General features: G+C 43.3%; 1 protein-coding gene and 1 pseudogene across 1 annotated transcript in view; one reads left to right on the top strand and one right to left on the bottom strand.

Annotated features, from left to right (window-relative positions):
* Su(var)3-3 (lysine-specific histone demethylase Su(var)3-3) overlaps window positions 1-27,086 on the top strand; it is a 216,494-nt gene that overhangs the window by 119,009 nt on the left and 70,399 nt on the right. The window lies entirely within an intron of this gene.
* LOC149932909 (toll-like receptor Tollo pseudogene) lies at window positions 6,013-12,017 on the bottom strand (annotated as a pseudogene).

The raw sequence follows: 27,086 nt of genomic DNA, 5'->3' as shown, positions 1-27,086 counted from the left end.
GAAACCGAGGATGAGAAGAGGGAGGATGGAGAGAAGAAGGGGACTGATGGGAAACAAGGCGACTGTTGTGTATCTCGCTAACATTTGGCGTGATGCTGCTCGTCTCCTTTTGTGTTTTGGGAAAACTCTCGGGGAGGAGGAGAACGAGCGGGAAGGGGGATGGAGATGAGAGGGATAACTCGCTACCGAGAATGGCAAATGACTTCTGCTCCCGATACTGATGGCGTAACGTCCTTCTACCACCGCCACCGCCCCGCGCTTTGTTCCCCGTCTTCTCGCCTATGTAGTTGATCCACGCCGGAGCCCATCTTCGAACGACACTTCCTCGTAAGGCTGCCGACCGAGTACGGTCTATTCTTTCTCCTTCGAACGATATACGCTAAGCCCTGTTCGAAATTATATAACATTGTTCGAACCCGCCTCCTACGCGACACTTTCCGTATAGGCGTTATACGTTATTCCGTTTGGAAAGACGAGCGGATGGAACATCCCGGTCGAACTAGGCGCTGACGTCTCTGCCAGATAAGCTTGCCACTTGGACTTGGACGTTTTTTTCGCCCCAACCTATGATCCTTGGCGTCCCCTTCGCTACGATGACGGCGCTAATGGCTTCTCAATGGTCCGCCGGAGCGCGAAAGACAAAAAAGGAGGACGCGGATCCAGAGAGAGAGAGTGAGAGGACAGGCCGTATCCGTCGATCCGACTCGACTCGTCATGCCAGCAGCCCCCCCCCCCCTGTCTTATTAGGCACGCAAAATGCATCCTTTGCCCAAAAAATAGTCCTTCCCGCAAACCCCGCATTTCCTCCTCGATACTCATCCCATTCTCTTACATCTTACTTTCGATATTGGCGACGGTGTAGATGGAGGTGAACGTATAGATTATAGTATTTCTTAGTCGCGAAATCCTCCGATTTGTTACATTTTTCATCGGCCATACGACGGGTTTTGACAGTATATTTCGGGCCTCCTTTCTCTCTCTCTCGTATAAGCCCGCAGGCTTTGGCATCTTTTCTTTTTCCACATGGCGAGATTCGGTCCGTTTCACGCTTCTTTGGGCTCATGTCTTTACTCGTTCTTCTTCTTCTTCTTCGTCCGCTAAAATATTATACGCGGAACGACGTAACCCTATCATTTATATTTATCAAGCTCTAGCGCGGTTCCATTTTAAGGTCCCTTGACAATCGCGTAGAGAGGAAAACGAGTGCAGGGGGGACGAGCGTGAAAACTTAAGAGATGGAAGGAAGCGGGGGAGGGGGGGACACCGGTGAAGGTCTATAAGGGAATTCTCCTTTTCCGGAACCGGGTGCTTTTGTAATGGCCTTATAGGTTTTTCATTACCGGCCCAAAGGTTAGTTAGCCATGCTTTGACGCTTTTTCGTTCCTTTACAAGAGCGGCTCGGATCATTCTTTTAACTCCTCTCTTTTTGCCTTTTTAGTTAGTCCCTTCAGAGACGAGCCGTTCTAGTTGACCGCGCGACAACGACCGCTTCTCGGGGTAAAGTTTGCGCCCGTCGGCGTCTCCCTTTTACCGACAACTGGCGACTAAACATCCTTAAAGTTATCGTGTTCCTCTTTATTAGAACGAGTAAGCCGCAAAATTGCTTTTTTGGGAAGTCCATTATTTTCAGACAACTCTTTCCTATTATCGTGGCGTCGGACCCGAAATCCTGCCTTTCTCTCTCACTCTGGCTAAGAATGCGTGGCGTCCGAAGCGCCCCCTATACGAGTGATTTATGACGCGAAATAGTTTTAAAGTCGATGTTCTCTTTATAATTCTTTCCACTTCTTTATTTTCCCGCGAAAGTGTTTCCCCTTTTTCCGGCGGAACGAAGAGGATCGCTAGCTAACCATTAATTGGAAGAAAATTGCGAATAACAGCGTCCGTGGCGAATCCAGCATCCCTCCACGCGATTTACATCGTATTTGGCCCGTTCTCCTCTCGCAAATTGATACAAGAACGAAATTAGAAAAGGAGCCCGCGAGATCTCGTTGCGAATTAATTATCCGCCTCCGACTTACGCTTCTCCCGCGCTCGCCTTAATTGATTAAAAAGCTTCGCCTTTTTCTCGTAATTTTCGGCTTTTCTTAACGTTCGCGTAATTACCCGCGTAACGTTTAACCCGTATTTCCCCCCATTGACAGCGTAAATTAACCTTCGCCTCCGAATTCCATCGATCGGCGGATCAAGTAGGCCAAACCCCTGGAAGTGGCTTTCTTGATTTTATAACATTTTATACGAGATGTTTTCAAACATTTACGGCATTTGATCGTTTAATTTCCTTAAATGTAGGGTTTTTTATATTTAATCATTTCGAAGCTGTTATATTATTTATAAAGCGAACGTTTTTCTGGGCTCTATCCGAGGTCGCGTAGTAAGATACCCGGTTAATCTAATAGTCCCTTTTTCGATTCCTTCCACGCGCGCGGCTCGCTTAACAACCCGAGTTTTTGGACGAAGGTTTCTTTACCGGCTCGCACGCTATTTCCTCTCTTTCCATTTTTAAAGTATTGATGATCCAGAAAACATACACTTTAGAAACGTTAAATTGCTACACAATTTTTATCTTCACGCTAGTTTCAGACACATTTGACGCCATACGTGTACCACATATCTAACACGCTCGTAAATCATCCTTTAATATTGAACTTTTTTCCTCTCTCTCTCGTTCCTTCCTTCCTTTTCCTTAATACAAAAGTAGAAAATAAAAAAATATCTAGCGAAGGTTCATATATATATATAAGAGGGTGGACGGTGTAATCTGGCAATACCGGTATAACGTATAAAAAAAGGGGTTGGGAGAATTTGTTTCGCTTTTAATCTGAATTCCTTATCTGAATGGCACACACCCAAACTTCGAAAATGAGACAGCTCAGCCCGGTAATCACCACCAAACATCGAGAACATTTTTCTCTCTCTCCCTGCTTTTATAATAATAATTTTAAAATGGCAAGCGCGGCCTCGCTCCGCTCTACACCGGGACTGTCGTAAAGTGAAATACTGCCGTTTTATTATCTAAATCTTCTCGTTCGGGAAACCGCGGTTAGGAAGCGATACGCTCTCTTTTGTCGGCTCTCGACAATACGACCTTAAAACGCGGACAGGTAAAAATAAACATCTCGTTAAGCCTCGGTGGGTCCCGTCATCTCGATCCCTAAAATGTTATTTACCCCCTTCTTCGAAATAAAATATGATTTCGTATTTCAATGGAGACGTTTCGGTTACGTATTATTTATTCAATTCGGGGATGGACGAATTTTCTCTCGTCTTTCTGGCGCTTTTTTCGCTCCGTTCTTTTCTACATTAATAATCGTCGGGTCGCGGGAAAGGAAAGAAATGCTAAATGTGGTCGAGAGAGAAAAGCGCGAATAAGGTAAGAATAAAGAAGAGAGGGGCGCGAGAAATTTCACTCAACGTGATGGCCATTTTGTAGGCTAGACGCGCGCGAACTCCAGCTCCAAAAACTTGTTTCTTTTTGCTAGACGCGCCGACGAGTTCGCTTAAAAAGATCATTTTTTTCTTCGGGGGAACGAAGTTTCTTTTCGCTTCAAAATTGTAGTTCGCGACTCCGCGTCAGGTCAACGCTTCACCGCGGCTAAGGCGGGGTAAACCGGATCGGACACTAGCTTTCCGAGATTAGCTAACTCGTCGATACTTTCTAAGGTGCAAATGGTTTTGTCAACGCTTAATTAAACATTTTCCCCTCTCCTCGATATACATGCCCTACTACGGTGGACGGGCTCGACGTTACGCTATAACCATTTTCAGGAAATTGTAGTAAGCGTTATAATGTCCATAAACAAAACGTGTAAAAGATATATCTCATTAAAGCGAGCTTATTACGTCGTTTGGGTGTTGGGATTCCTAGACCGGATCTGAATCTCTATCTACGGACTAGCTCACACCCCTCTTCCTCCTCCTCCTTATTATCCGACTTATAATACGTAATCATATCTGGCGTGTATATAAAAGGAATCGGCGATTCACTTCGTGAATTTCGCGTCGTTATAGGCGAAGATCGCGTTTTTTGGCGTGCCGCTGTTTCAAACCCCAGCTGAAGCTTGTTTTAATGGTAGGGCCGTAATATTGGTGGAAAAGGGTAACAATTTAAAAAAAAATGGGTTTCAAAGGGAAACTATTGTATGTTTTAAAGGTTTTTTTTACGGGAAGGGCGTTCTACCGAAATGCCATTTTTGGACGTAATAATCCGTTCCCCGGGCTATATTTTGAAACAAACTACCTCTTTGTGGACATTAAATTTCGTAAATGACGAAATCCTTAGTACCTTTATTGAAGTAGAAAAGACTTGATAAAATAATTCGTCGACCCCTACAGTCCTATTTTTGGATTTCGATCTGATCTAGATTTTATAACAAATTTAATGCATTTTAAAAGTTGTCCTTTCATTTATCGTTATAAAATATTTCGGTACAGTTTCCACTTCCTACTAACGAGAGTTTCTGGGAAGTTAAGTTTTTTAACGTTACTATTTCATTACGGCTTCGACAATATTTACTTTCAACAATATTTACCCGTTGACTCGGGTCGAATTTATTAAATCTAAAGTCGATTAGTTTTATACCGACTCGATATGTAACCAAGTAAAACTTCCCAAGTATTTCAAACGCTTAGTTTATTTCAGTGCCAGAAGACAAATTGAGTTTATCACGTTAAAGATTTAGCGTCGCATTCGTATATAAAATTGCCTTTAAAAAATCCTCTTAAATTTACCCAGTGAACCTTCATATTTGAGTCTCTTTATGGAAGTTAAAGCTTATCTTTTCGACGTTCTTAGACGATCTATAACTTACGGCTACTTTGAAGGTAAATTCGCGCGCTGGCTTATTTTAGCGGCTGGAATGTAAGCGCGTTTAAAAAGATAATGGCAGTAAAATCCTGGCAATAAAAAGCCGAGATTTTCCTATACGGTATACCATCGTTCTTAGTTAAAAGTTATTCGTGGACGTTAAGAAGCAGCTGGTACCCCGTCTATCGGCTTTGTTCGAAGTGTTAGTTAAGTGTCGGTAGACTAAAAAGGTAAGAAGGGGGAGTCCTAGGGGAACGTCGAGAGGCCGAAAACCTCAAAAAATGGCACTTTTTTTTAACTCCTCTCTCTCTCTCGGTTAGCTTACTTTTGAAGAAAAATTGCGTTTGGCAGAAAACAAGAAAGACAACGCCTTGTTATTTCCCTCCCCTATCTTTAAGGAACGAACGCGTTTTGCTTAAAATTTCGTGCGCCAAGCTCCAGCTACTGATCTCATAAGGCCTACACGGGTTATATTTTTTTCAGTAATTCTAAACCATTTTATCTTCCGCTGGTTTTTTGAGCTCTATTGCGCTCGAAATTTTTCAAGCGTTTTCCGCTATTTTTTCGCGTCGCATTCCTTCGCGTCTAAAGGGGATTCTTAGCCACCGTTAACGAACCAAAACGTGGTTGGTGAGCTCGCTATAAGACATTTTCGGCCCGGCTTTAGCCCCTAAGCCTATTTACTCAGTCTGCTACGTAATTTGTTATCCGGGGCTCTTTTTCGCTGACAAAAAGTCAGCCAATTTCTATAGCAGTTTTTTTTAAAGAAGAGACTTACTAAGCTAAGATATAACCGTAATTAGGCCGTGGACAAGTTCATAACTCCAACTTAAATTCCAAACTATACTACATTTTTTTGGCTTAGTAATACTATAAGCCCTTTAATAAGCTACCATATCTAATATAATATCCTCGCATTAAGGGGAAATTTCATTTATCCCAGGCTTTGTTACGCGTAATTAATAGCTATTTATACTACTGGTAATACTTTCTAGTCGCCAAAGGGGATTAGTACTTTATATAAAAAAAATCTAGTTTTACCGGGTCTCTTTAGTACAATAAATATTATATTTGGTATAGTGTCTATAATCGTATATAGCTTTTTTTCGTTATATTTATGTAAGCTTATTTCGTGTTTAATAAATATGTAAAATAATAATTACTTATTTGAAACATGTTGCTTATTTATTGGTGAGTTTCTGCATAGCATAATCACAGCTTTTTCACAAAAAAAGGAAAAATAAATTTACAGGACGACGGTTTTTTTTTTCAAATTGTTTTTTTTTTTCAGTTGTTTTTTTAAATATCCACGGGGAACAAAATAACGGTTATTTTATTTGGCGCGTATCAACACATTTCCTTTCTTTTTTTCTTATTTTGTAAAGGCGCGCACCAATTCTTTTAAACAAAATGTCGGAAAAAACATTCGCGTTTTCTCACATCTTTTCATAGAATAATAATTAATATATTTACAAAGATATACGGTGCATTTCATTTTGTTTTAGGTGTGTAGAAAATCACTTTTTTTATATATATATAATCCGAACTATGAACAATTTCATTTTTTTTCTGTCGATTATGGCAACACTTCGTTTTTTATTATTAATTTAAATATTCTTTTCTTTAAACCTATTTAATTTTTATCCAGTCTCCGATCGCGTTCCGTTTTTCCTACGTAGCGTCTCCGAACATTTTATTATTTTTTTGCTTAAAATATGACTTAGAGTGAAACTAGAGAGACACTAAATAAATTAGGACGCGATTAAAAAATGTCGATTCGGAGATTTTTCTGCGAGACGAAAACCACGAACGGAGTACGATGGAAGTTTGTGTTTATATCCAAAGAGAACGTTTTTCACGAACCAGCACGGATATAAAGATTTATTTAAATATTTTTCCTCTTTTTTTTAAAAAGAAGACCGTTTAAATAATCGCGTTGTTGTCTTTTTATATAAAAAGGAACGAAATACGAAACGAAAAATAACAACGTTCGCGACAAAATCGTTTGTTACATGTGTACGGCCACGTCCTGCCTCCTCTCGTTCTTCTGCAAGGAATGCCACTGTTGAGGCGGACCAGGCATGGTTTGCCTGATCTCCTGGTGCGGGTGGAAGGAGGATTTAGCCGGCACCGGGTAGAACTGCGTTTGATGGTGACTGGGAAGCGACGATGGCGGCGCTATTCCGTGGCCCGCCAAGGCCGTCGAAACTTGGTACTGGCCCTGGCGTTGTTGCTGCTGGGGCGAGGCCTGGGCCGGCGGCGGATTAAGCGTCTGATACAGATGGTGCTGGAACGACGGAGGAACTGGAGGAGACGGGTTCAAGTGTCGAGGCGGAGGGGGTAACTGCTGGTGCGGGTGTCTTCTTCTCCTCCTCCTGACGTCGGGCAACGCGTACCTGAGCTTTTCCCAGAAATGTCTCTCGCCCCACCGTAGTACCGGGTGCCTCTCGAGCCAGACCCGCAGGTCGGCGTCCACCTCGCTCCTGGACACTCTCCCCAAGATAATAATCACCAAAACGAGGCGACTTTCGCCGCTGTTTCGTTTCCTTTTCTTTTTGCCTCCGCGGCCGGGTTCCGCTCGAGTCCGCTGTTGAGCCAAAGCCTCCAGGTGGGCGGCTTTGAACTCGTAATGTCCCCACTCGCCTCGAAGAAAGTTCTCCGACAGCACGATCACCGTGCGACGGCTGCTTTCCATGGCTTCCGACAACGCCTCGGACACCGTTCCCGAAGAACCGTTGGCCGTCGGGATGGTGACCCCGCGCGCCGAAAGATGGTGGTGAGGAGTGGTAGGCCCCACTCCGTTAGTATTGTCTACCGGAAGATCCCTGTAGTGTAGGCACAACCGATAAGGAGGATCGCCGCACTCTAGTTCCGGCGCCAGTATTTGGCTGACGAATGCTTCGTCTTTCTTGCTGTACGACACGAACGCGTCGAACAACTTTTCGTCGTCGTCGTCGTCCATGACGCCGTTACCGGAACTTTTCGACGCCAAAGCCGGAGACGAACCTAACCGGACGCCGTACTTGGCGAACATCCACACACTCACTTGGCGACGGTAGGCGATGGCCAGGGCCAGGATTAAGAAGACGAGCCCGATCACCGAGCCTAGAACGATTAACACCGGTACTAGTTCCGGGGAATGTAGTCTCTCGACGAAAGTGGTCGTCGACGTGGCGGAAGAGCCCGTGTCGTCTTGGATCTCTTCGGTGCCGTCCGCGCTGATACTACTTCCTCCGCTGTTTGACACGACCCCGATTTCGAGAGGAGCCTCGACACTTTCCTCGCGATCTTTGGCGCAAAAGGGTAAGATGACCGAACCGGGGGTCGTGTTTCGAGGGTCGAGAAACAACGGCGCGGTCGAAGAGGCGTTATACAAACACTGAAAACTGCGAGTATCCACCACCATGCCGGGTGGCCCGTGTTGGTCGCGCGCCTTCAACCAGTCCGCTAAGCGTCTCGCGAAGGAACACCGACATGACCATGGATTGTGCGCCGCTCTCAAGTGCCTCAGAGTACCCAAGTTCGCGTCTAGTTGCCACAGTTCGAATTTCGATAAGAAATTGTGGTCCAGGCGAAGGAGCTGTAGCGATTTTAACGAAGTAAATGTTCCGTTGGCTAAAGACGTTAGGCGATTTCGCGACAGATCCAACTCTCTTAGTTTGACTAATCTTTCGAATTCGTGGCCTTGCAGGGTCACTAAGTAATTTCTGGCGAGTTGCAAAACTTCCAACGCTCGCAGCCCGTTAAATGTTCGATTTCTGATTGTTTGAACGCCGCTGCCGTTTAGATGAAGGACTCGCAAGTTTTTTCTTCCGATGAAAGTGTGGCTGGAGAGAGTGGGTATGTCGTTACCGTCTAGGTATAATTCCGTGACGTCCATGGGTACCCTTCCCGGTACTTGAGAATGGTTTCTCGAGCTGCAATCGACTACGTTAGCGTTCCAACTTTGATCGTAGAAACAGGCGCAGTTTTCGGGGCAGACCATTTCGCAGTCGCAAGCGTCGAAATCGCAGCAGTGACACAGGGCGAAGCAGTGACTTTTGTATCGGCATAGGAACTGCGACGGTTTAGCTTTGGCCAACGAGACGCTGGCCACCCCGCGATCTTCTTCTTCGTCGGTGCTGCCGCTGGCGAGTTCTTTGCTGGTGATGGCGCCCAATAAGCCTCCTCTCGAGAACGTAAGCCGACACTCGAGTTTGTCCGCGTCGACTAGTCGCGGGTAAAGCCTGGCTTCCCCCAGCGCGCCGGTAGCTAATCTTTGAAGCCACTCCAAGTGACAGTCGCAAAGGAAAGGATTTCCAGCCAGAGAAAATTCGGGTAAAGGCCTTCTCGACGGGACTTCGGACAATCTCAGCGAATTGACATCCAACGTCGACAGTTTATTTCTCGAGAGATCGACCCTGGTTAAGTTTTGTTTGCCGACGAAGGCGAACGTCTTGACGTTTTCGATTCGGTTGTCGCCCAGGAAGACGATTTCGATCCCGTCCGGAAGAGAGGACGAGTCAATGTCGGTAATTCTGTTTCTGGAAGCGTCGAGAGTTCTCAATTTCAGCGCCCCGTCGAGCTCGAAATAATTTCCCAGCCCCTCCACTCGATTGTCGTGCAAATCCAGCCACTGGAGTCCCAAAGGAACCAAGGCGTAATCGAACCACGAGACGCGATTAGCCGAGACGTTCAGCATTAGCAGATCGTGTAGATTTCCGAATAAACCGTTAATGTCCGACAGATAATTGGCGTCCAATCTGAGCGCGTGCAATTCGGGAACGTCGTCGAAGGTTCCTTGTTCGACGGCGCCGATTCTGTTGCGAGCCAAATTGAGGATTCTGAGAGACGGCATGTCGCGGAAGACCCCTCTACTCAAGTTGCCCAGGAAATTACCTTGGAGTCGAAGACTGTAGAGGTTTTGCAGCCCCTGGAGGGGACCGAATTTGGAGGCTTCGTTCGATTGTTGTTCTTTGGGGTTGGCTTTTCCGGTCGCCATCACCAACTCTTCGATTTCGTTCTCTCCCAGATCGAGACTTCTCAAACCTTGCAGGGCAGCCAACGCCCTAGGAACTTTTCTGAGTCTATTGGCACTTAAATTAAGTTCCATCAATTGATCTTGGCAACAATTAGCGAAGGTTTGCTCGTCTATTTCTTCCAGAGCGTTGTCGTCGAGTTGCAAGGAGCCCAACATGGTCGGGCCCGTGAGAGACATGGAACTGAGTTTCTTCAGTCGGTTGTGGCCCAGCGAGAGGGCGTGCAGCGATTGCAGAGACGAGAAGGCGCCGTCCGCGATCGTCTCGATCTCGTTATGGTGTATCTGAAGAACTTGCAGAGAACTTAAAGCTTTGAGGGTGGAGGAATCGAGTCGGGTCAGGCGATTGTAGCTCAAATCCAAGACGGCTAAAGACCTGAGGTCGGCGAAGAGGTCGCCTCCGCTTAACCAATGACTGGTCAGTTCGTTTCGACTGGCGTCGAGGACTATCAGGTTTTCCAGGGCGGAGAAGAGCCCCGGCGGAAGGACGCTGACCGAGTTGTTGGCGATTCTTATTTCGGTTAATTTGGAGGCGCAAGGGCGGAAGAAAGACGGCGGCAGCGCGACCAGCTGATTTCCGGAGAGATCGAGGACTTGCAGCTGTCTCAATCCGGCCAGCGCTTGTTCTTCCGCTCTGGCGATTAGGTTGAGACGTAGATCGAGTGTTTTCAGGCGCTGGAGCGAAGCGAACCCTCGATCAACCAGCACCCTCAATCGATTCCGGGCCATTTCCACGTGTTCGATGTCCAAGGGACAGTTTTTATTCTCCTTGACGTCGGCCATGTCGCTAGTGGCAACCCCCGGTAAAGATTGTCTGCTGCCCTGTTGAATTCCGTAGCCGAAAGGCAAGCCCGCCGCGTTCTCCAGCGTATTGTCCGACAAGTTGACGAATCTCAATTCTCCCAGACCGCAAAGTAATTTGGCCGGGAATCTGCGGGCCCCGTTTTCGCTCAGATCCAATCTTCTTAATCTGGGCACGCTTCTCAGGGAAGCCTCGTGCAGCCTCAAGGCGTGCACCGACCCGCCCCAATCTCCGTTGCGCGTCCGGATGGTCAAGTTTCTCAACCTTTCGAGTCCCGCGAAGGCCCCCGCCGGGATTGAGCCCACTTTGCATCTATCCAGAACCAGGGCCCTCAAAGACCTGCCCAGGTGGCGGAAGGAGCCGTCGGCCAGGGTGCTCTCGAAAAGTAGGTCGTCGCAGCGCAAGGTCAAGCTGGCCGTGTGTTCCGGTTGAATCAGCGAAAAATTGGTGCGATCGAAAACGCCGTTTAAAGTTTTCAAACGACATACCAGCGAGACGTCCCCGTCGATTTCGCCGTCGTTGTTGTTGGAACTGGTCATCGACGAGGCGACCAAGCTGTCGCTGCCGATATTCGTCGCTCGCCCGTCGATGGTCGACCACTGACATTCTTCGGGCGCTACGTAGTGAACGGCGCGGGTACAATCCACGGTCAAGAAAGACGACACGATTAATAAACATAACGAGGCCGAAATGACGGACTCGATTGACGTTCGATTCGACGTCCGAACGCGAACGCGACCCTCGCTTGGTCTTCTCGATTCCACGCGTTTATCCATGGATGGAATTTGGTCGGAAAATTTGAAAAATATCCTAAGATTTTGGTTGCTACTACGCGAGTGGGATCATTGAATTATTTGATTATTAACGCCAAAGTTTACGACGATAACTATATAGCGCGGGGCAATATAGATATATATATTTATATTGATAAGGTAATTGTAGGTGAACGGTACGAAGGGATAGGGTTTATATCCTTATTGCGTCTGTCGTAGTTGGTTGTCGGTCGGAATCACCTTGTTTCGACGAAGATATCGCCGCCACCGCCGTCGAAGCCCGCCGGCGGTAAGTTTTTCACTTTCAGAGCAGCCATGACTGAGACGGTTTTCCAGCGCGACTCGACTCAGCCTGTAGCCAGCCCCGCCGCTGCAGCATCGCGCGCTCTTTATCGAGCGGGCTCGCTCTCTCTCTTTTACAAAACCCGCCAAAAATTCGAATGACGAAGATAAATCCAACGATAAAGTTTGGCGAAATCGCGGTTTTTATCGCGCCAAACAAACACCGCGAATCGCGAGAGTAAACTTTATTTATCGGTTTAAATTCCAAATACTGGCGCGTTCTTGTTTATTCCTGTGAGGCGCGGTTTAACTGCCGAGAACCGAGAATTTGGTTGCAGCGTCTTTACTCTAGAATAGCCGAGGTATGAACTGAAAATTTTCGGCGGAGGCGCGTCCGCGCTTTAGCACGAACCGAGAACTGTTTAGGAGCGAATAAGTGGGGACCGACCGGAGGGGGGGACTCAAAAGAGAAATGCGCGCGCATACGAATCTAACCGGACCGATCCTATTCCTTCCCGCGAGGGGTGCGCGTCTCGTGACGGGAAAAATTCGGGATGGGCCTCTCTCCTTCTCCGCCGCGGTGAGGATTTTTTTTCGCTTTTTCGCGTCCCTACAAGCCTGTTTTCTTACGCAGGGTGCTTCTTTCTCTTTTCCGAGGGTGTTTTGGGCCCGATTTTTTTCGCTTCATCTCGGCTCGTTTAGTGGCTGGTTTTTAAATACTCGGGGTCGTTCATACCGAAGTAGTCGCGGCATCCCCCCGTTCTTTCTCAGGTATGAAATCCCCCCATTCTAATAAACCCCGAGCGCCGGGTTACCTTTTTTCCACAGTTGCCCCTCTCCGCGATAGGTGTTCCCTCGTAATTTTCTTAACACCACGCTTCTTCCCATCTATTATCGTATCTATCAAAACTATCTCCGCGCGGAGAACCAAAATGATAATAAAAAAACAAGATAAAAAAATCTTGGGTCGAAAAATATTTTAATACACTCGGCACGAATGATAAAATACTCGTATGTTACCATTGAATATTTCTCCGAGGCGATATCTTTGTCATTTGTCTAAACGACCAAAATTTTTCGAAATTCGGATGTGGCGATTTTTGTAGCCGGTCCCCCCTTCCATTTCCCATGGTAAATCTTGACCATAAATGACCCTTAATCATCCTTCGCGCACTTGAACTCAATTCCTGTTTTGAAGATCGGCCCGAAGGCATTTGTATTAAAAGGAACGGGGGCGACCCCGCTCGCTAACCAGTAAATCAAGCGAATAAAGTCTTTGAAAGATGGGAAAAAGGTATATATTTTGTATAGTCCGAGGAGGCGTTTGTTGGAGGGACGCTGTTCCGGCGTTGAAGGGAGTTTGTGAAAAGGAATACTCACCTGACAGTGCTGTAGGGAATGGGGCTAAAGGTAGAATAACATCCTTTCTCCGTTTCATTGCCTGCACTAGCGGCTTAGGTTCCAAGCTTTAGGTTTCTATTTCAATTAAGCTTGGCTTTTTACTTTACCCCCCCCCCCCCGGCCTCCTATCACACTTTTATTTCGGAATTAGAAAAGGTTGCCACCCTTCCACATTGGAGTTCCCCCCCGCCAACACCAACTTGGTTGGGGTTAGTTTCGGCCCGTCTTCTCCGCCTCCTTCAGACTTCCCTGGCGGCTCAATTGGAAGCCCCGTTCGGACTACGAGGCCCCCTAATAAAAGGGAAATTAAGAAAAACAAATCTTTTACATCAGATAAAATTCGCCGCGAAGTCACGTTAGGAGCTCTCGTCTTTTGTTGAGCCAAATTAAGCGCGCGAGATTGGGTTTATTTAATTAAAACTAGTCGCGGTTTGATAGCGCGGCTCGTTAATCATCGCGACGTTCGATTAGCGGCTTTTTCGCTAAAATATTTCAATTCCCGCGGAAAGCCGCTGCCCCCGTAGATCTACTTCCCAACAACGAGCGGGCCGAGTCTGGCGGGTAAACACACTCGAAGGGGCTTAGTCCTTGTTGAAACTAAAGAGAGCCCTCGTCGATCAGCTTATATCAAGTTTGCTCAAAAAGGACGTAAAATGTGTCGATAAACAAACCATTTTGTAATAACGCTCGAGCGATATAACCTTCAAAGCGAGCTCGTAAACAAGCGGCTCTCGCCATTTTACAACTCGACGAAAAAACGCTTTCGCCCCGACATTCGTGAAAAATAGCCTGTTTTATTTTCGCAACTATATAGATTTTATTTAGAAATATGACGGTACGTTTCGTTGTTTTCAGTCGGGGAATACGGCGTGTCGGTGCTCGCAAATCCCACAGTTTTTCCATTGAAATAAAGCAGCCACAAATCACGCGTTTTTCAATGGGCCGGATTTAGCGTTATATTTTTCTTCCGTATCTCTCGCCGATATCTCGCGAAATGAATGTATAAGAGAGCGTAACGGAGGAAGGCTATCTATTGTCCGATGATAGTCCGCGCGAGGCTTAGAAGATAGTTAAACGCAACCTCCGAAACGGGTAAAGTCGGCGCTTAGCGACGGCGTAAGAGCGCCTGTACGCCGATATCGCGTAGCTATAGTTCGATATTTCTGATCCCTTAAAGCTCTTTAAAAAAATATATTGATGTATCGTTTCACCTCTACTCAACAATTTATTTTATGCTGCATTATTCATTGGACGAATATATATCATTCGTGGTAAACCCCAGTTCCCCCCCCCCCTCCAACCCCCAACCCAACAAAAAAAACTATAAAAACCTAGCGACCATTGGGACGACTCTTCAAATAGAAAAATATATATAAAAATAGCCAGGAATAAAAAACAAATCAATATACGGGGATAGTATACGCAAAAGTGTCCTCTCGACTTCCCCAGTTACCAATAAAAAACGGTAATCCTGCGGGTCTCGGACGGCCGAAGAAAAAATAAATAAAATATAAAGAAGAGAGAGGCGCGGAATGGATCCCTCCATAAAACGACCGCTGTCAGAGGTAAATAAAAGCACTTGACTTTTAAGCGGCGCCTTTTTCACCTTTTTATATATAGATTTTTTATCCCCTTCCGAGACATTCTCGCCGAGAAGCGAGAAGGTACATTTCCAAAATGTCACAGGCAGACTCGCGGATCGAAAATCCGCCAACCACGACCGACTCTCACTCGTAAAATAGTCTCTTTCCTTTTTACCGATCTAAACAGAAGCTTTCGAGCAATTTGTCCGTCGTGTTAAAGGAACCCACTGACCAGTTAAAGCTCTAAAACAAAATTGAGGTACGTTATTCACTCACAATAATGCGCGTCGCCACGTTGTTTCAAATGTTTCACCAAGTTCTACAAAATGGAACATTGGTGGTGAGCTTCTGCGGGATCTATTGGTATAAATCGCTTTTGTTTATGCTTGTAGAGGTTGTAGGGAATGATCCGTGGGTAATGCGAATCTCGTAAGACGTGAAAAGAGTTTGGCCTATTTTTGGTCTTCTATCGCCGCGGAAACGCTCAACTTACAGCAATTGGACGGCTTATGTTATCATCGCGTGGTATTAGCCATGGATAGCATTTCCAATATCTTTCAGCGTAATTCCTTTTAAAAAAAAGATGTATTTTTTTTTTTTTTTTCAATTTGAGGACAGACTATTTTTCCCATTTCGGCCTTTCCGGATTCCCTTTTCTTTATAGCGAGTTGGACCCTCGCTAGGGACGAAATCCTACCGAATTTCTTAACCCTCGGTGACTCGGCGACGGACTCTCTGGTGAAGTTGTCGGGGATTTTTTGTCCGCTCTTTCCCCGCGAGTCCCTGGCAGTGGGGTAAAATGTGTGGGAGGAAAACGGAATGAGATGTGAGCGGCTAGGAGGAGGGATAAGCTCGGGAACTAGCGAGAACTCTCTTTTTGCAGTGTTGTAAATAGTCTTATTGGCCGGAGAGAGAGAGAGAGTTTTTGACGCCCTTGTCGCCCTCCGCAGAAGAAGAAGAGGAATCCTTTTGGAAGACGGAAGGGATTGAAGCGAAGGGGATCAACCCTTTCTTTCCGGATACGTCTCGGAATAGAGGCGTTGAGAAACGTTCGTTGTTTTTCTCGCCTCCGTTCGGCTTTACGCCTATCGAAAGTGACGAATAATAGACACCCATTTTCTAAAGCTTACATCTGAGGCGGCCGCCATTGTCAACCGATACCCCGACGGAGAGCGTCTCCATCCGCGATGGCGATTTCCGTAGATGCCATCCGATAAAACGGTCTATTTTTAAAGAAAATGGCTTTTTCGCCAGATGGAACGGCCTATTTTCGAGGCGAAGAAAAGCGGACGAATATTTCCTATTTACGACTCTATCAACGAGATGGATCTCTATGTAGATTTTCACGCGAATAATTCTTACTTCCTTTCTTCGGGCGTGACCCCCGGCTTATACGTACGGTCTACGTATATAGTTTATCTTTGAAATAAAGTCTTCTACAGTCCAGTGAAGTGGAATAGGCGAGCCCAGTCGCCGAATGTAAAGAAGGCGAACAATAAAGGTTGTTACGATCGGTCGGCTGTCCTGTAATTTTTAACACTCGCTTTTTTCTCTTACTCCTTCGAAAGGGTAGCTTTTACTACGCTTTCGTTGCTTTATTTTCTTTGAAATGGGCGGATTGGGAGGCTCTATAGCGGTAGTGCGGGTGTTATATCTAACGTGAGATAGCTATATTTCCGAGGATAGGAAAATTGAGTTTCTTCATTTCAAGAGCGTGAACGCGGGAGCGAAAGAGACGATTATGTCGGGCGGGACGAAAATACGGCGGAAGGAATCCCCCCCAAGAATTATACTCCGTTTGAAGCTGAATACGCGCCGCGCTCGTAAGCGGGGATTGGGTAAAGTCGGCTATAACCTAACCTTACGCGTAGTCACGCTACCCTAAATAGCCGCTTTCGTTATAGAGACGAGAGTAGGGCAAAAAATGCGGCAGCTACGACGAAACGGGCCAGAAAATTTCCAATTTCGCACTCGCGTCTGTTTGCGCGTTACTGTTATTGGTGGGACCACCCAAAAACACCCTTCCATAAATTATACGGCGGTAGCGCGTCGCTTTTTGCGGGTTCCGCCGCAGTGTCCCGCATCATGCTTGAATTATGTAGGAAACAAACCAAAGACGGCTCGCCAAGAGCCCTGCATCAGCCGAAAACCCCGCTTTTGCCAGTATCGCTACTCCATTTTTTTCAGCTTTTTTTTCGCTCTCCACAATATAAGCAACAGCTGTATGGGACCTCTCTTTCGCCCCCTTTTTCTTCGCCATTCGCCCCAAAACAGCTGAAGCCTCTGGCTGTCGCGAAGGAGTACGTAATAGCCGCGACCAAGGCCTAGAGAAATTCTTCCAAAATTAGGGTTACCCTCTTTCTCACTACTACTCCGGGAGGCTCTCTTCCGTGATCCATCAAATGACGCCTTTAAAATACGATCGTCTCTTCGACTTTGAAAAGAAAGAATAAAGTATTCCATTTTTAAGAAATTAAGGATTTAGAGAAGAATATTATATAACCAAGGGGGGGAAAACTTATAATGTTCGACTTTTTGGTTTCTGGAATAAAATAATGGTTCTTTTTCGGTTTTTTTAATACTTTTTTTGGAAGGGGAGCTGACTCGGTGGAAGCAACCCTTTTACGCTTGTAAAATGAATGGAAAAAATCCATTAGTGTCAAGAAAAAGAAATGGATATTTTAATCTTTTCCTTCTCTATTCTCCTCCTCCAGCCGTTTCCCTTTGTATATTTTTTTTGTTAGAGAAAGGGGGATGGTCTAGCTGGTGGTCCAACTCCCAAGATTGCTTTCTGCCGAAATATTCTTCGAAGGGGGGGACAGTCTCGGAAGCTATAAGAAGGACATTTTTAAAAACCTAATACGATTGTAATGTTCAATTGAAACCGCGTTATACGGTTTGTTTTGTTCCGCTTCTTTGCACGAAGATCGACTTAATGTTATTAGGACAGTTTCTTTGAATCAATTAAAAACAAGAGTGGATTCGGGGTTTCATGATTCCTGGAAGATATTATCCAAGACCAGGATAAAGAATACCCGAGTAAACGCGTAGAGGCGTGGTTTTTACTATTTTAGGATTGCAGGGCCCCCAGAGGTACAGAAACTATAATTCCTATAAAATCCTATATTTTAAAAAAAGTCGTATAACATCCTATATTTTTAGCAAAATCCCCCAAAAGTCCTATGAAATCCTATAATTTTGATATTTTGCCCATTTCAAATCCAACCACGCAGTGAAATTGCTATATTTAGCTATAGGATAAATTTCTTTACAAAGTCATTCTAGTCTATACTTTTGTTATTGTTAACGTGGTTAGCTACAAGTATATTTTTGTGATAAAATGGTTAAATCGTTTCTATTTTTGAAATGAAAATCAAAGATTTATTTATCTAAATAAAGATTTTGTTTTTAAATGCATAAAGTTAGTAAATTAAATAGCCTATATAGTCCTATAAAATCCTATAATTTTGTAAAAATAGTCCTATAAAGTCCTATATTTTTAGAAATATAATCCTATTTGTCCTATAAAAAATTGAAGATTTGAGTGGGGGCCCTGGGATATATGTTTCGTACTTCACGCTTTTATTTCAATACAGTTTTAAAGTTCGATAGGAGACGCTCAAAAACAGCCAGAATTTTCCTAAAGCACTAATGTCATTGGCTTTTACGGCTGCGGCTGCTGTTTTAAAATGAAAGCGTAATTTACTTTAATACATTTATCTAGTCACCAAGTCTGTGATGTTTTCATACTAAATAAAATATTACTATTAAACCAAAGTTAATTTATAAAGCATTTATATTTATCTATTCCTATAAATTCACCTGAACGTTCGTATAATTTTCTTATTCCTATATTTAACTAAAAATTACTCCTATATTTAACTTAAAATTACTCCTATATTTATCTAAAAAGTACTCCTATATTTACCTAAACGTTACTCCTATATTTACCTAAACGTTACTCCTATATTTATCTAAGAATTACTCCTATATTTACCTAAAAATTACTCCTATATTTACCTAAAAATTACTCCTATATTTACCTAAAAATTACTCCTATATTTACCTAAAAATTACTCCTACATTTATCTAAAATTACTCCTATATTTATCTAAAATTACCCTTATATTTATCTAATAATTACTCCTATATTTACCTAAAAATTACTCATATATACCTAAATGTTACTCCTATATTTACCGAGGGGCTGATCACTCTGCGTAATCGGTGTACAGAGCCGTACCTTTGACTGTACTAATGGGATTACGCGTAATCTTTGAAGTCCCTGCCTTTGGCAGTGGTAATCTTAGCGTAATCCAGTGTACAGACTTTCTAAGAGTGGTTAGCCCCTCGATATTTACCTAAAAATTACTCCTATATTTACCTAAAAATTACTCCTATATTTACCTAAAAATTACTCCTATATTTACCTAAAAATTACTCATATATTTACCTAAAAATTACTCCTATATTTACCTAAAAATTACTCCTATATTTTTCTATAAAATGACTATAAATTCCCTATAAAAAATTGGAGGGTATTCTGTGGTCGAAATATATAATTCGATGTTTGAAAGCTGTTTCTAGACATTACGAATGGACATATTTTAATTAAATAATCGGATTGTTCAGGTTTTTAAAATGAACTTAAAAACTATAATGCGTGTGTAAGAAAAAGTTAGTTGACGTATTTCGAAGCGGAAACCCACGTATCGAAAATTCGGTAGTAACTAAAACATCCAGGGTGAGTGAAATTTTGGCGAGAAAGCCACCTACAGAAGTGAACTTAGTGGCCTTTAAACAAAGTCCCAGGAATTCCGCATTAAATTTGAATTAATTTAAATATTTTAAGAGCTAAACCCCCGGCTGTTCCCCGTTTCGTAATACCTTTTAGAGAATAGGCAGTGGCAGGGAGTTTGTGAAAAACAAATTTTGAAGTTTATTTTTTTACGGCATCGCGCCCTTATTCGGACGCCCCTTCGAGATAAACCCGAAAACGCGTTTAAATATACCCGTAGCTTCGAATAACAAAATTTTTAATATTGCGCGTTTAAACTCAGCTGGCCAGAAATTGCTTAGTAAATGTATTAAAAATTCTGAAGGCATTTTTTCCCTTTTACCAGCGTGTATTCGGTACGTTTATATTGGCGAGGCTTAGAGCCGCGAAAAGTTTTAATTATTCTTTGTCTTTGGCTTTAATTCCGCCGCGATTCTACAGAGACAAGAGAAAAGTTTAATATTAGTTTGGACAAGGGTTTATCGCTTAAATAACGAAAGCGGCTCTTTTTAATATAGAACTGGCGCCGTCTCTGTTTGACTTCGGATTATAAAACGGCGTATTTTCGAATCAATCCACCGAAGCACTCGTCGCGAAAGCTTCTCGTCATCAAGTACCGCTGAAATTACGAAACTAGGATCGGTTCTTATTACGACCGAGTGGACGATACGGCTCAATGCTATAAAGAAGGTGAAGTCTAGTCTTACTAACCGTTTGCCTTTGAGCTAGGTGACTTTTCTTTAGACCCAATCAAACCGCGCGTATGGGAGAAGATAGGTGGGTCGAATTCGCGGTGTTTAAAATACAGGAATTTTGTCTCTCGGTTTGCTGGGACCCCCAGGGTAGGTAATAATTAGAACGAAAACGGAGAACAATAATTTGGACTAAACGCTCCATCTTAAATCCACACACACACCAGTCAGTCGAGTATATTCTTCCGTAACTACCTTCTTTTTAGCGCTCGCTTCGAAGCTTACACGGATAAATCGTACGTGCGAAAAATCAGTTTTAATTAAAGCGCTTATTCGCCCTCTGGCTACTTCTGTCGCTTTCCCCGCTTTTTATATCCATCTCTCCCGCTTTTTTTCCTCTTCTTTTCATTTCCCCTCCGACGTAAAGGACGCCGAAGAAATCATTTATTCTACTTGTATACGGTATACGATTGAGGCACCGTCGCCCGATATATTACGTAGTTAATATCGGCGCGCATCAAACGCCCTGATTGGAGCCTATCGACGGATTAGACCCGACTGTTTTTGTTACTCTTGATAGCCTTCTTATATTTACATTTTTTTTTCTCGTATTTATAGACGACGATAAAATAAACCGTATCAAAACAAATATACCGATAAATGGGGTGCATTTTGTCATCGGGGCCTTGAACGGCTAAAATATCTACGGTCTTTTTTTACGTGATTTACATCACTCCGAAATTCGAAACCTCCTATTGTTAAAGCGCTCCTCTGAGTCACCTCGAATCGCTACTTGTCCGGGGGAAAAAGTGTAGAATTTAAGAGTCCGACCAGCGGATAGAGGAAGCGCTTTTCCGCTAATAACAATCGGCTCTTCGTATTCACTCGTCCCTCTCCGAATTTCTGCCAGCAGCTAGTACTCGCGTATATAATGTAATTGGCCACCGGAGGCGCCGGAGTAGAAGGAATACGTAATCAGACTCCGCCCATTCACGAACGACGGACACTCTCTATCCACAATCCTCTTATTACGCTTATACGTGGCGCTCTTTAAAACCGCTACGCTTGTGTGTGTTTCGTACTCGGGTTCGGACTGGAATTGAAGATGAAAAGAAAGGGGGGAGGGAGGAGGTGGGGGGAGCTAATTTTTTGTCATTTTGAGAATCGCTCTGGGCGTTTTCCAGCTTCGTCCCCTTCGTGCATGCGTGAGCATTCTGGCCAGGTGAAAGGGAATTCCTACCGTAGTAGTCTGCTTTTTTTCTCTCACATTTCGTATATAATCTCGTAGCGGCTTCCACTCTGGCGAATCCCTTGTTTCGTTTTATTGCCTCGGCAGCTTCATTCCCCGCTCGTTTTCTCATTTAGTCGAATTTGATTCTCTCGCTGGAACTAGCTGTAGGGGTTTTTCCATCCTCTATCCCTCTCCACTCCGTACCGCCTCGATCGAGCGTAAACTTTACCGACACCCCCTTTTTTCAACACGCCGCGAGGTTAGTTTCGAATAAATGGAAAGTACTAAGAATACCCGTACCGCGGGCTTGAAAATGTATAAGAGGTCTGGAATTTATTCGAAATACCAGGTGATGAAAAGTGTGTTAGCGAACGATAGTCGAGCCTTTAATAATTCCGTCGAAAAGACTGTTGTTGTGTGTGTGTTGGGTGGATTTTGCGGCGGTGGTTTCGGGGTTCGGCGGGAGGGAAACGGAGAGGTATCTGGGTTATTAACATGACTGGCCTTTGTTCGAATTCGTGTCTCGTTGCTTTTAATAATGGTTTTAAGACCCACGTCGAAGCACGCGATCGCCTTTCATTGTTAAAGAACGCGACCTATTTCTTCGACGTGTTTTGGTTGGCTAATCTCGTGTTTGTGACACTGCTCTATGTATACACCGCCACACGAGCAATCGATTCTCGGTCGCTGTAATTAATTTTACTAATAATTGGTTTTGTTTACGCGTAGCCCGCGTATGACAACTAGTGTGCTTATACAGTCGCTATCGAACCATTTCCAGCGTTAGATACCTGAGAGCAAAAGTTAAGCGACTGGCGTTAGATACCTGAGAGCAAAAGTTAAGCGACTGGCGTTAGATACCTGAGCGAAAAAGCTAAGCGACTGGCGTTAGAAACCTGAGCGAAAAAGTTAAGCGACTGGCGTTAGAGACCCGTGCGAAAAAGTTAAGCGACTGGCGTTAGAAACCTGAGCGAAAAAGTTAAGCGACATACCTGATTTTCCAAATAATAATCGTCTAGTGTTTTAAAATTAGGCTGACTCGTAACTTTATTTTTAATACTTTTTAAAACATCTTTTATTAGAATATTTCCATTATTATGTTATTGCTGTTATTGGGATGTACCACAAATTACGTAACTTTTTCGACACACCCTCCCCATCTTAACCAAGTGTATCAATTTGAAAGACCTCCACCCCATAAATTACGTAACAAATACTCAACCACCCCGAATTATAATACCAACATAATACTTAACCTTAGTAAATTTAATTTAAAATTAAGTCCATTTATTTATTGTTTTACATTTGAAAAACTAACTATACTATTTTAAATGTGAAAAATATGTACTAGAATGCAAGTTAAAACAATAGTTGTTTTTGTAAAGTAACGTGGCCTTCTTGTTTAAATGTGGCTCTTACGTCACCGTCTCTTGCTTTGACAAGTCTACGAGCGCGCGCTACAGTCACGAGGAGAATAGCTTTTTCTAGCGCGCGTGCAAATCGCTCGTGCGAAGAATATACTAATAAAGCTGGGTCTTGTGGCGTAAGCGCACTTTTTATTAATTTTTATAAAATAAATAATTTTTCGTATATGTGACCTCACATTTAAAAGCGAGGCCAACCTCAAACAGCAAATTAGTTTTTTTTTCTCAAATAGAGTTAATTCGACCCGCTTAACTTTTGCTCGCGGGTAGCGCCTTGTTAGCTGGGTCGTAATAATTACTTTCGTTTTATTACATCTTGGATTAATAATAGTAGTTCCTACCTGGATATATCACTTGAAAAAAATCTGACCAGCAAATGGATTTTGCGACAGCAGCGCCGCTTCGGCGAAGTTAACGGAGAATTTCCGAAACTCCCGTAACACGTAGCCTTCTACAAGGCAGAACCCGTAACAAACACTTAACAAATGCACACGGAACGATATAGTGATATATCCAGGTAGGAACTACTATTATTTATCCAAGTTTAAATTGACGTACGAAAGAAAAGCGCGCGCCAACCCCTGTAAACGAACTTCACTCTGGACACCGGTTCTCTGTGTGAAAAACACTTCTACAGGAGGGGGTACTGTTTGACCCATTTTTATTTTGGCGCCTTTTATGGCAGAGACGTCCTTGGCGAAATGAAAGCGTCGTTTCTTTTTGTTTCGCCTCTTTCGGCTGAAAAACAAAAACAAACAATCTTAGACGCAACAGACTTTTATTTATGACGTCCAATAATCTGACGGGCGGAGTTAATCCCCTTTAAGGAGTATTTCTATCAAGTGGCTGGCGCGCTCGTAAACAACGGACGGGGCTCTTCCATGATCGCGAGCCATCCACCCTCTCTCTTTGTAATAAAGCGGCCCTGGATATCGTCACCAAAGAAGGACACGCGGAGTTTGTATACTTAGACGATCAGCTATACCTCCCGTAACCACCGTGACGAACAAACTGTACCCCTACTCCCCGCTGTTTTACGTATTGTCATTTCACGGCGAGGAGACGCGTAAGAGGGAAGAAAGTGAGGCCGCTGCTTTTGCGGCACTTTTACGGGGTTTTCATCTCGCTTAATCCCGGCAACTAATCAAGCCAATCCGTGGCTCCTCTCCCACACTCATCAGCGTCCCACTCGTTCCTCTCCTCGCACCCCTCATCAAATCGAGAACCCCCAAATCCCATCGGCTTGGCGGGAAAGCCCCATCTTTTTTTAATTACTAATTATCCCCAAATCTTTGCCCCCTAACGAGAATTAGTATAAAAAAGAAAGGGTGGGTGAAATAACGTAGACTATCGAGGCTCGATCGAAGCGCGGCGAGAAAACAATGATTTAACGCGTATTTAAGTATCCCATTTTTTGACTCCGCATTATACGGCTGACACTTTACTTAATTTGTAATTTCGCTTATTATTATTCCGCCGAGATAGCGCTTTCGACACCTGCCTCTCAGGCCTTCACCCCTTTTTGGCGGCTCGCTCCCCAAGGCGTCTTTTTCCGACTATTCTCTCTCTACGTAAAAATATTATCGAGGGGAAAAATCCTCATTTGAAACGATTAAATAATGGTTCGTAACGAAAGGCCGTTATTTCATTAGACACGGTCTGGCATCCGTTAATTGAGGGGAATACTCGGCCGTCTTGCGCGCGCTATTCGACACTTTCCCTCTCTCTCCTTTCATTTCCTCCCTTCGCGAATTTTCGCCCATGAAATGGCCGCTCAATGTGTCGAATCTATAAGTACCCCTTCTTTTTCAAGTTACGATTTTTATATTTTTAGCCCTCGGTCTTTCTACTCGTCCCCTTCCCGTCAACTGGCGTTAATTTAGCAGCTTTTAACGTAGGATGGCTTTTTTTTTTAAAGAATCTTCTCGCGTATAACCCGCCCGTGCAAGAAACCCCTGTTTCTTAAGCCTCGTTCTTTCCACCATTAAACCATTAACTCTTTCTCTCTCTAATGAAGGATGTTTTTGGTGTGCTTTTTTTGGCCAATGCTACTTTTTCTTTTTCCCCCGCGTTAAGTCGTTAAAACGGTCGACTTTTTCAGTATATACCGTGTCGTTTGCTAAATGACGAATACTAAGCTTTTGAATATTTTAACGGATTCTAATTAACGTCGTATTTTTTTTGGCGTAGTTTTTTTTAACCGCCGCGAAAAGGCTTCGTCGCTAGTTTAGTCAAAGGGCTACTGTATAATAATTTTCTTCCAACTTTCTTCGTACTATCTACTTTATCCGGAATCTACTATATATTGATAAATCCGTTAGCTATTACGTGGTATTTTGGCGTAAGCGTGAAAATCGTCGCAGTTACTTTGGATAGAACTACCAACTAACTATACGTAATCGATTTATGAGTGGTTTAATTTTTAAAATAGCGGCTGCACCCTGGGTTGCCCTTACCTAGTTACCTGGCTTAATCGCGTCGGTTTGAATTTACACAACGCAATCTACGAAAGGCGTAATTTTTATGATGGGATTTATTACGTGTAGGAAAGTAGTCGGTACCAAGTGAATCTTTTCAATGTTAAGAAGAAAACTTGTTTTGACCCGCTTATAATTTTTTTTTTACGTGTAAGCGTAGTTAGTGTAAAAACGTCGAGATGCATTTTTAACGGTTTATTAATGGTAATTTCTGCCGTGCAAGGCCTTTTTTATGAGGATTAATTTGAATGAAAATATAGGTTTATAACGTTTTTGATAATATACCGCCGAAATGTCTGTATAAGCCGCTTGATGTCGCCCGGGAGGAATGATTGCGGGTTTTGCCGACTTGTTTCTTTGCTTTTTTTTTACTTTATTTAAAAAAAGAACGCCTGCGTTGGTTTATTGAACTTGCCGAGATCTGACAAGGTCGTCTTGTAAATTTTGTCGCCGTAAGTGAGTGGCGAAATGATCGAAGATTTGATTCACCGCCCCCTTTCCCCGTTTAGCCTTCTATATTATAAGAGGAGGAGGGGGGGATATGAGTGGTCCGACATAGCGTGACGACGCGATAAAGTCTTATTAAATTTCCAATCGAATTCATAATTTGTTTTTCACCAGAAAAACATTTGATATAATATATCTTCCTTTATATCGTTGACCATGTTTCCAATATTTTTATACAATATACGTACAAACACAAATATACACGTACATTTAGAGGTCGGTGATGGTTAACTTTTATCAATAGATAAAGCTCTCAAAATTATTCGTAAAACTTTTTGATCAAGTAATTTATATTTCTGAATTATCCGATTAATTATTCAATAAATTTGTAAAATTCATCGGAAAAACGACGTTTTATTCGATAAAAAGCTAAAATTTTACGAATAATACATATTTTTTAATCATTTTCCGAAATATTCACCGGTAAATTTCTTTGTTTACATTTTTTTCCCAAAAAAATCAATTTAATCATGGATAATGATTAACCGTTACCGACCTCTATATGTACATTCAATTTAGGTATCGGTTGAATAAATCAATTATTTAATTATACTTAAAGGGCCTAGGTTTGCTTCTGCCTGTCCCCCTTTAAAATAACTTGCCTGGAAAGCAAATACCCTGGTGGTGGGCCAACATGTTCAGTGGTTGGCCTACCACCAGGGTATTTGCTTTTCAGGGAAGTTAATTTAAGGGGGACAGGTAGAAGAAAACCTAGGCCTTTAAGAAGAAGAATGTTGGGAAGATTTTGAGTTCTTAACAGTATGCCCCTCCCCTTAATAGTCAATCAAATCATCCTTGTATCCTAGGGTTGCCGAACCGAGAACCGACTAACGAGGAGACTACCCGAGGTGATAATCACCGATTTTGTTGAAACTAGGTGGGTATGTAGACCTTATGGTAACATGAAATTTCACAAAGGGAAAAGTTGCAATGGGCTTTAGTTTTGCCATGGCAACCGAAAATGTTTTTGACAACACAGTCTGTATATTGTCCCATTGAAAATAACAATTGATCAATTTTTACATATTTTGATCAAATTGACCAAAATTCATCAAAATATCATAAAATTCATTTCATTTGTCTATATTGATCTATTTTTTTTTTGGTTTTGAAATTTGAATTTTTTTTTAAATTTTTTAGAAGTGCTCAGATTCCCATGTTATTTTCAATGAGAAAATATACATACTGTGTTGTCAAAAATATTTTCGGTTGCCATGGCAAAACTAAAGCCCATTGCAATTTGTCCCTTGGTGAAATTTCATGTTACCATAAGGTCTACATACCCACCTAGTTTCAACCAAATCGGTGATTAT

Source organism: Leiobunum rupestre, chromosome 8 (genome assembly GCF_980474605.1).
Source record: "Leiobunum rupestre chromosome 8, qqLeiRupe1.1.hap1, whole genome shotgun sequence".
Lineage (NCBI taxonomy): Eukaryota > Metazoa > Arthropoda > Arachnida > Opiliones > Sclerosomatidae > Leiobunum > Leiobunum rupestre.
Note: the sequence above shows the minus strand (reverse complement) of the source record. Positions and strands in the feature narration are given on the sequence as shown.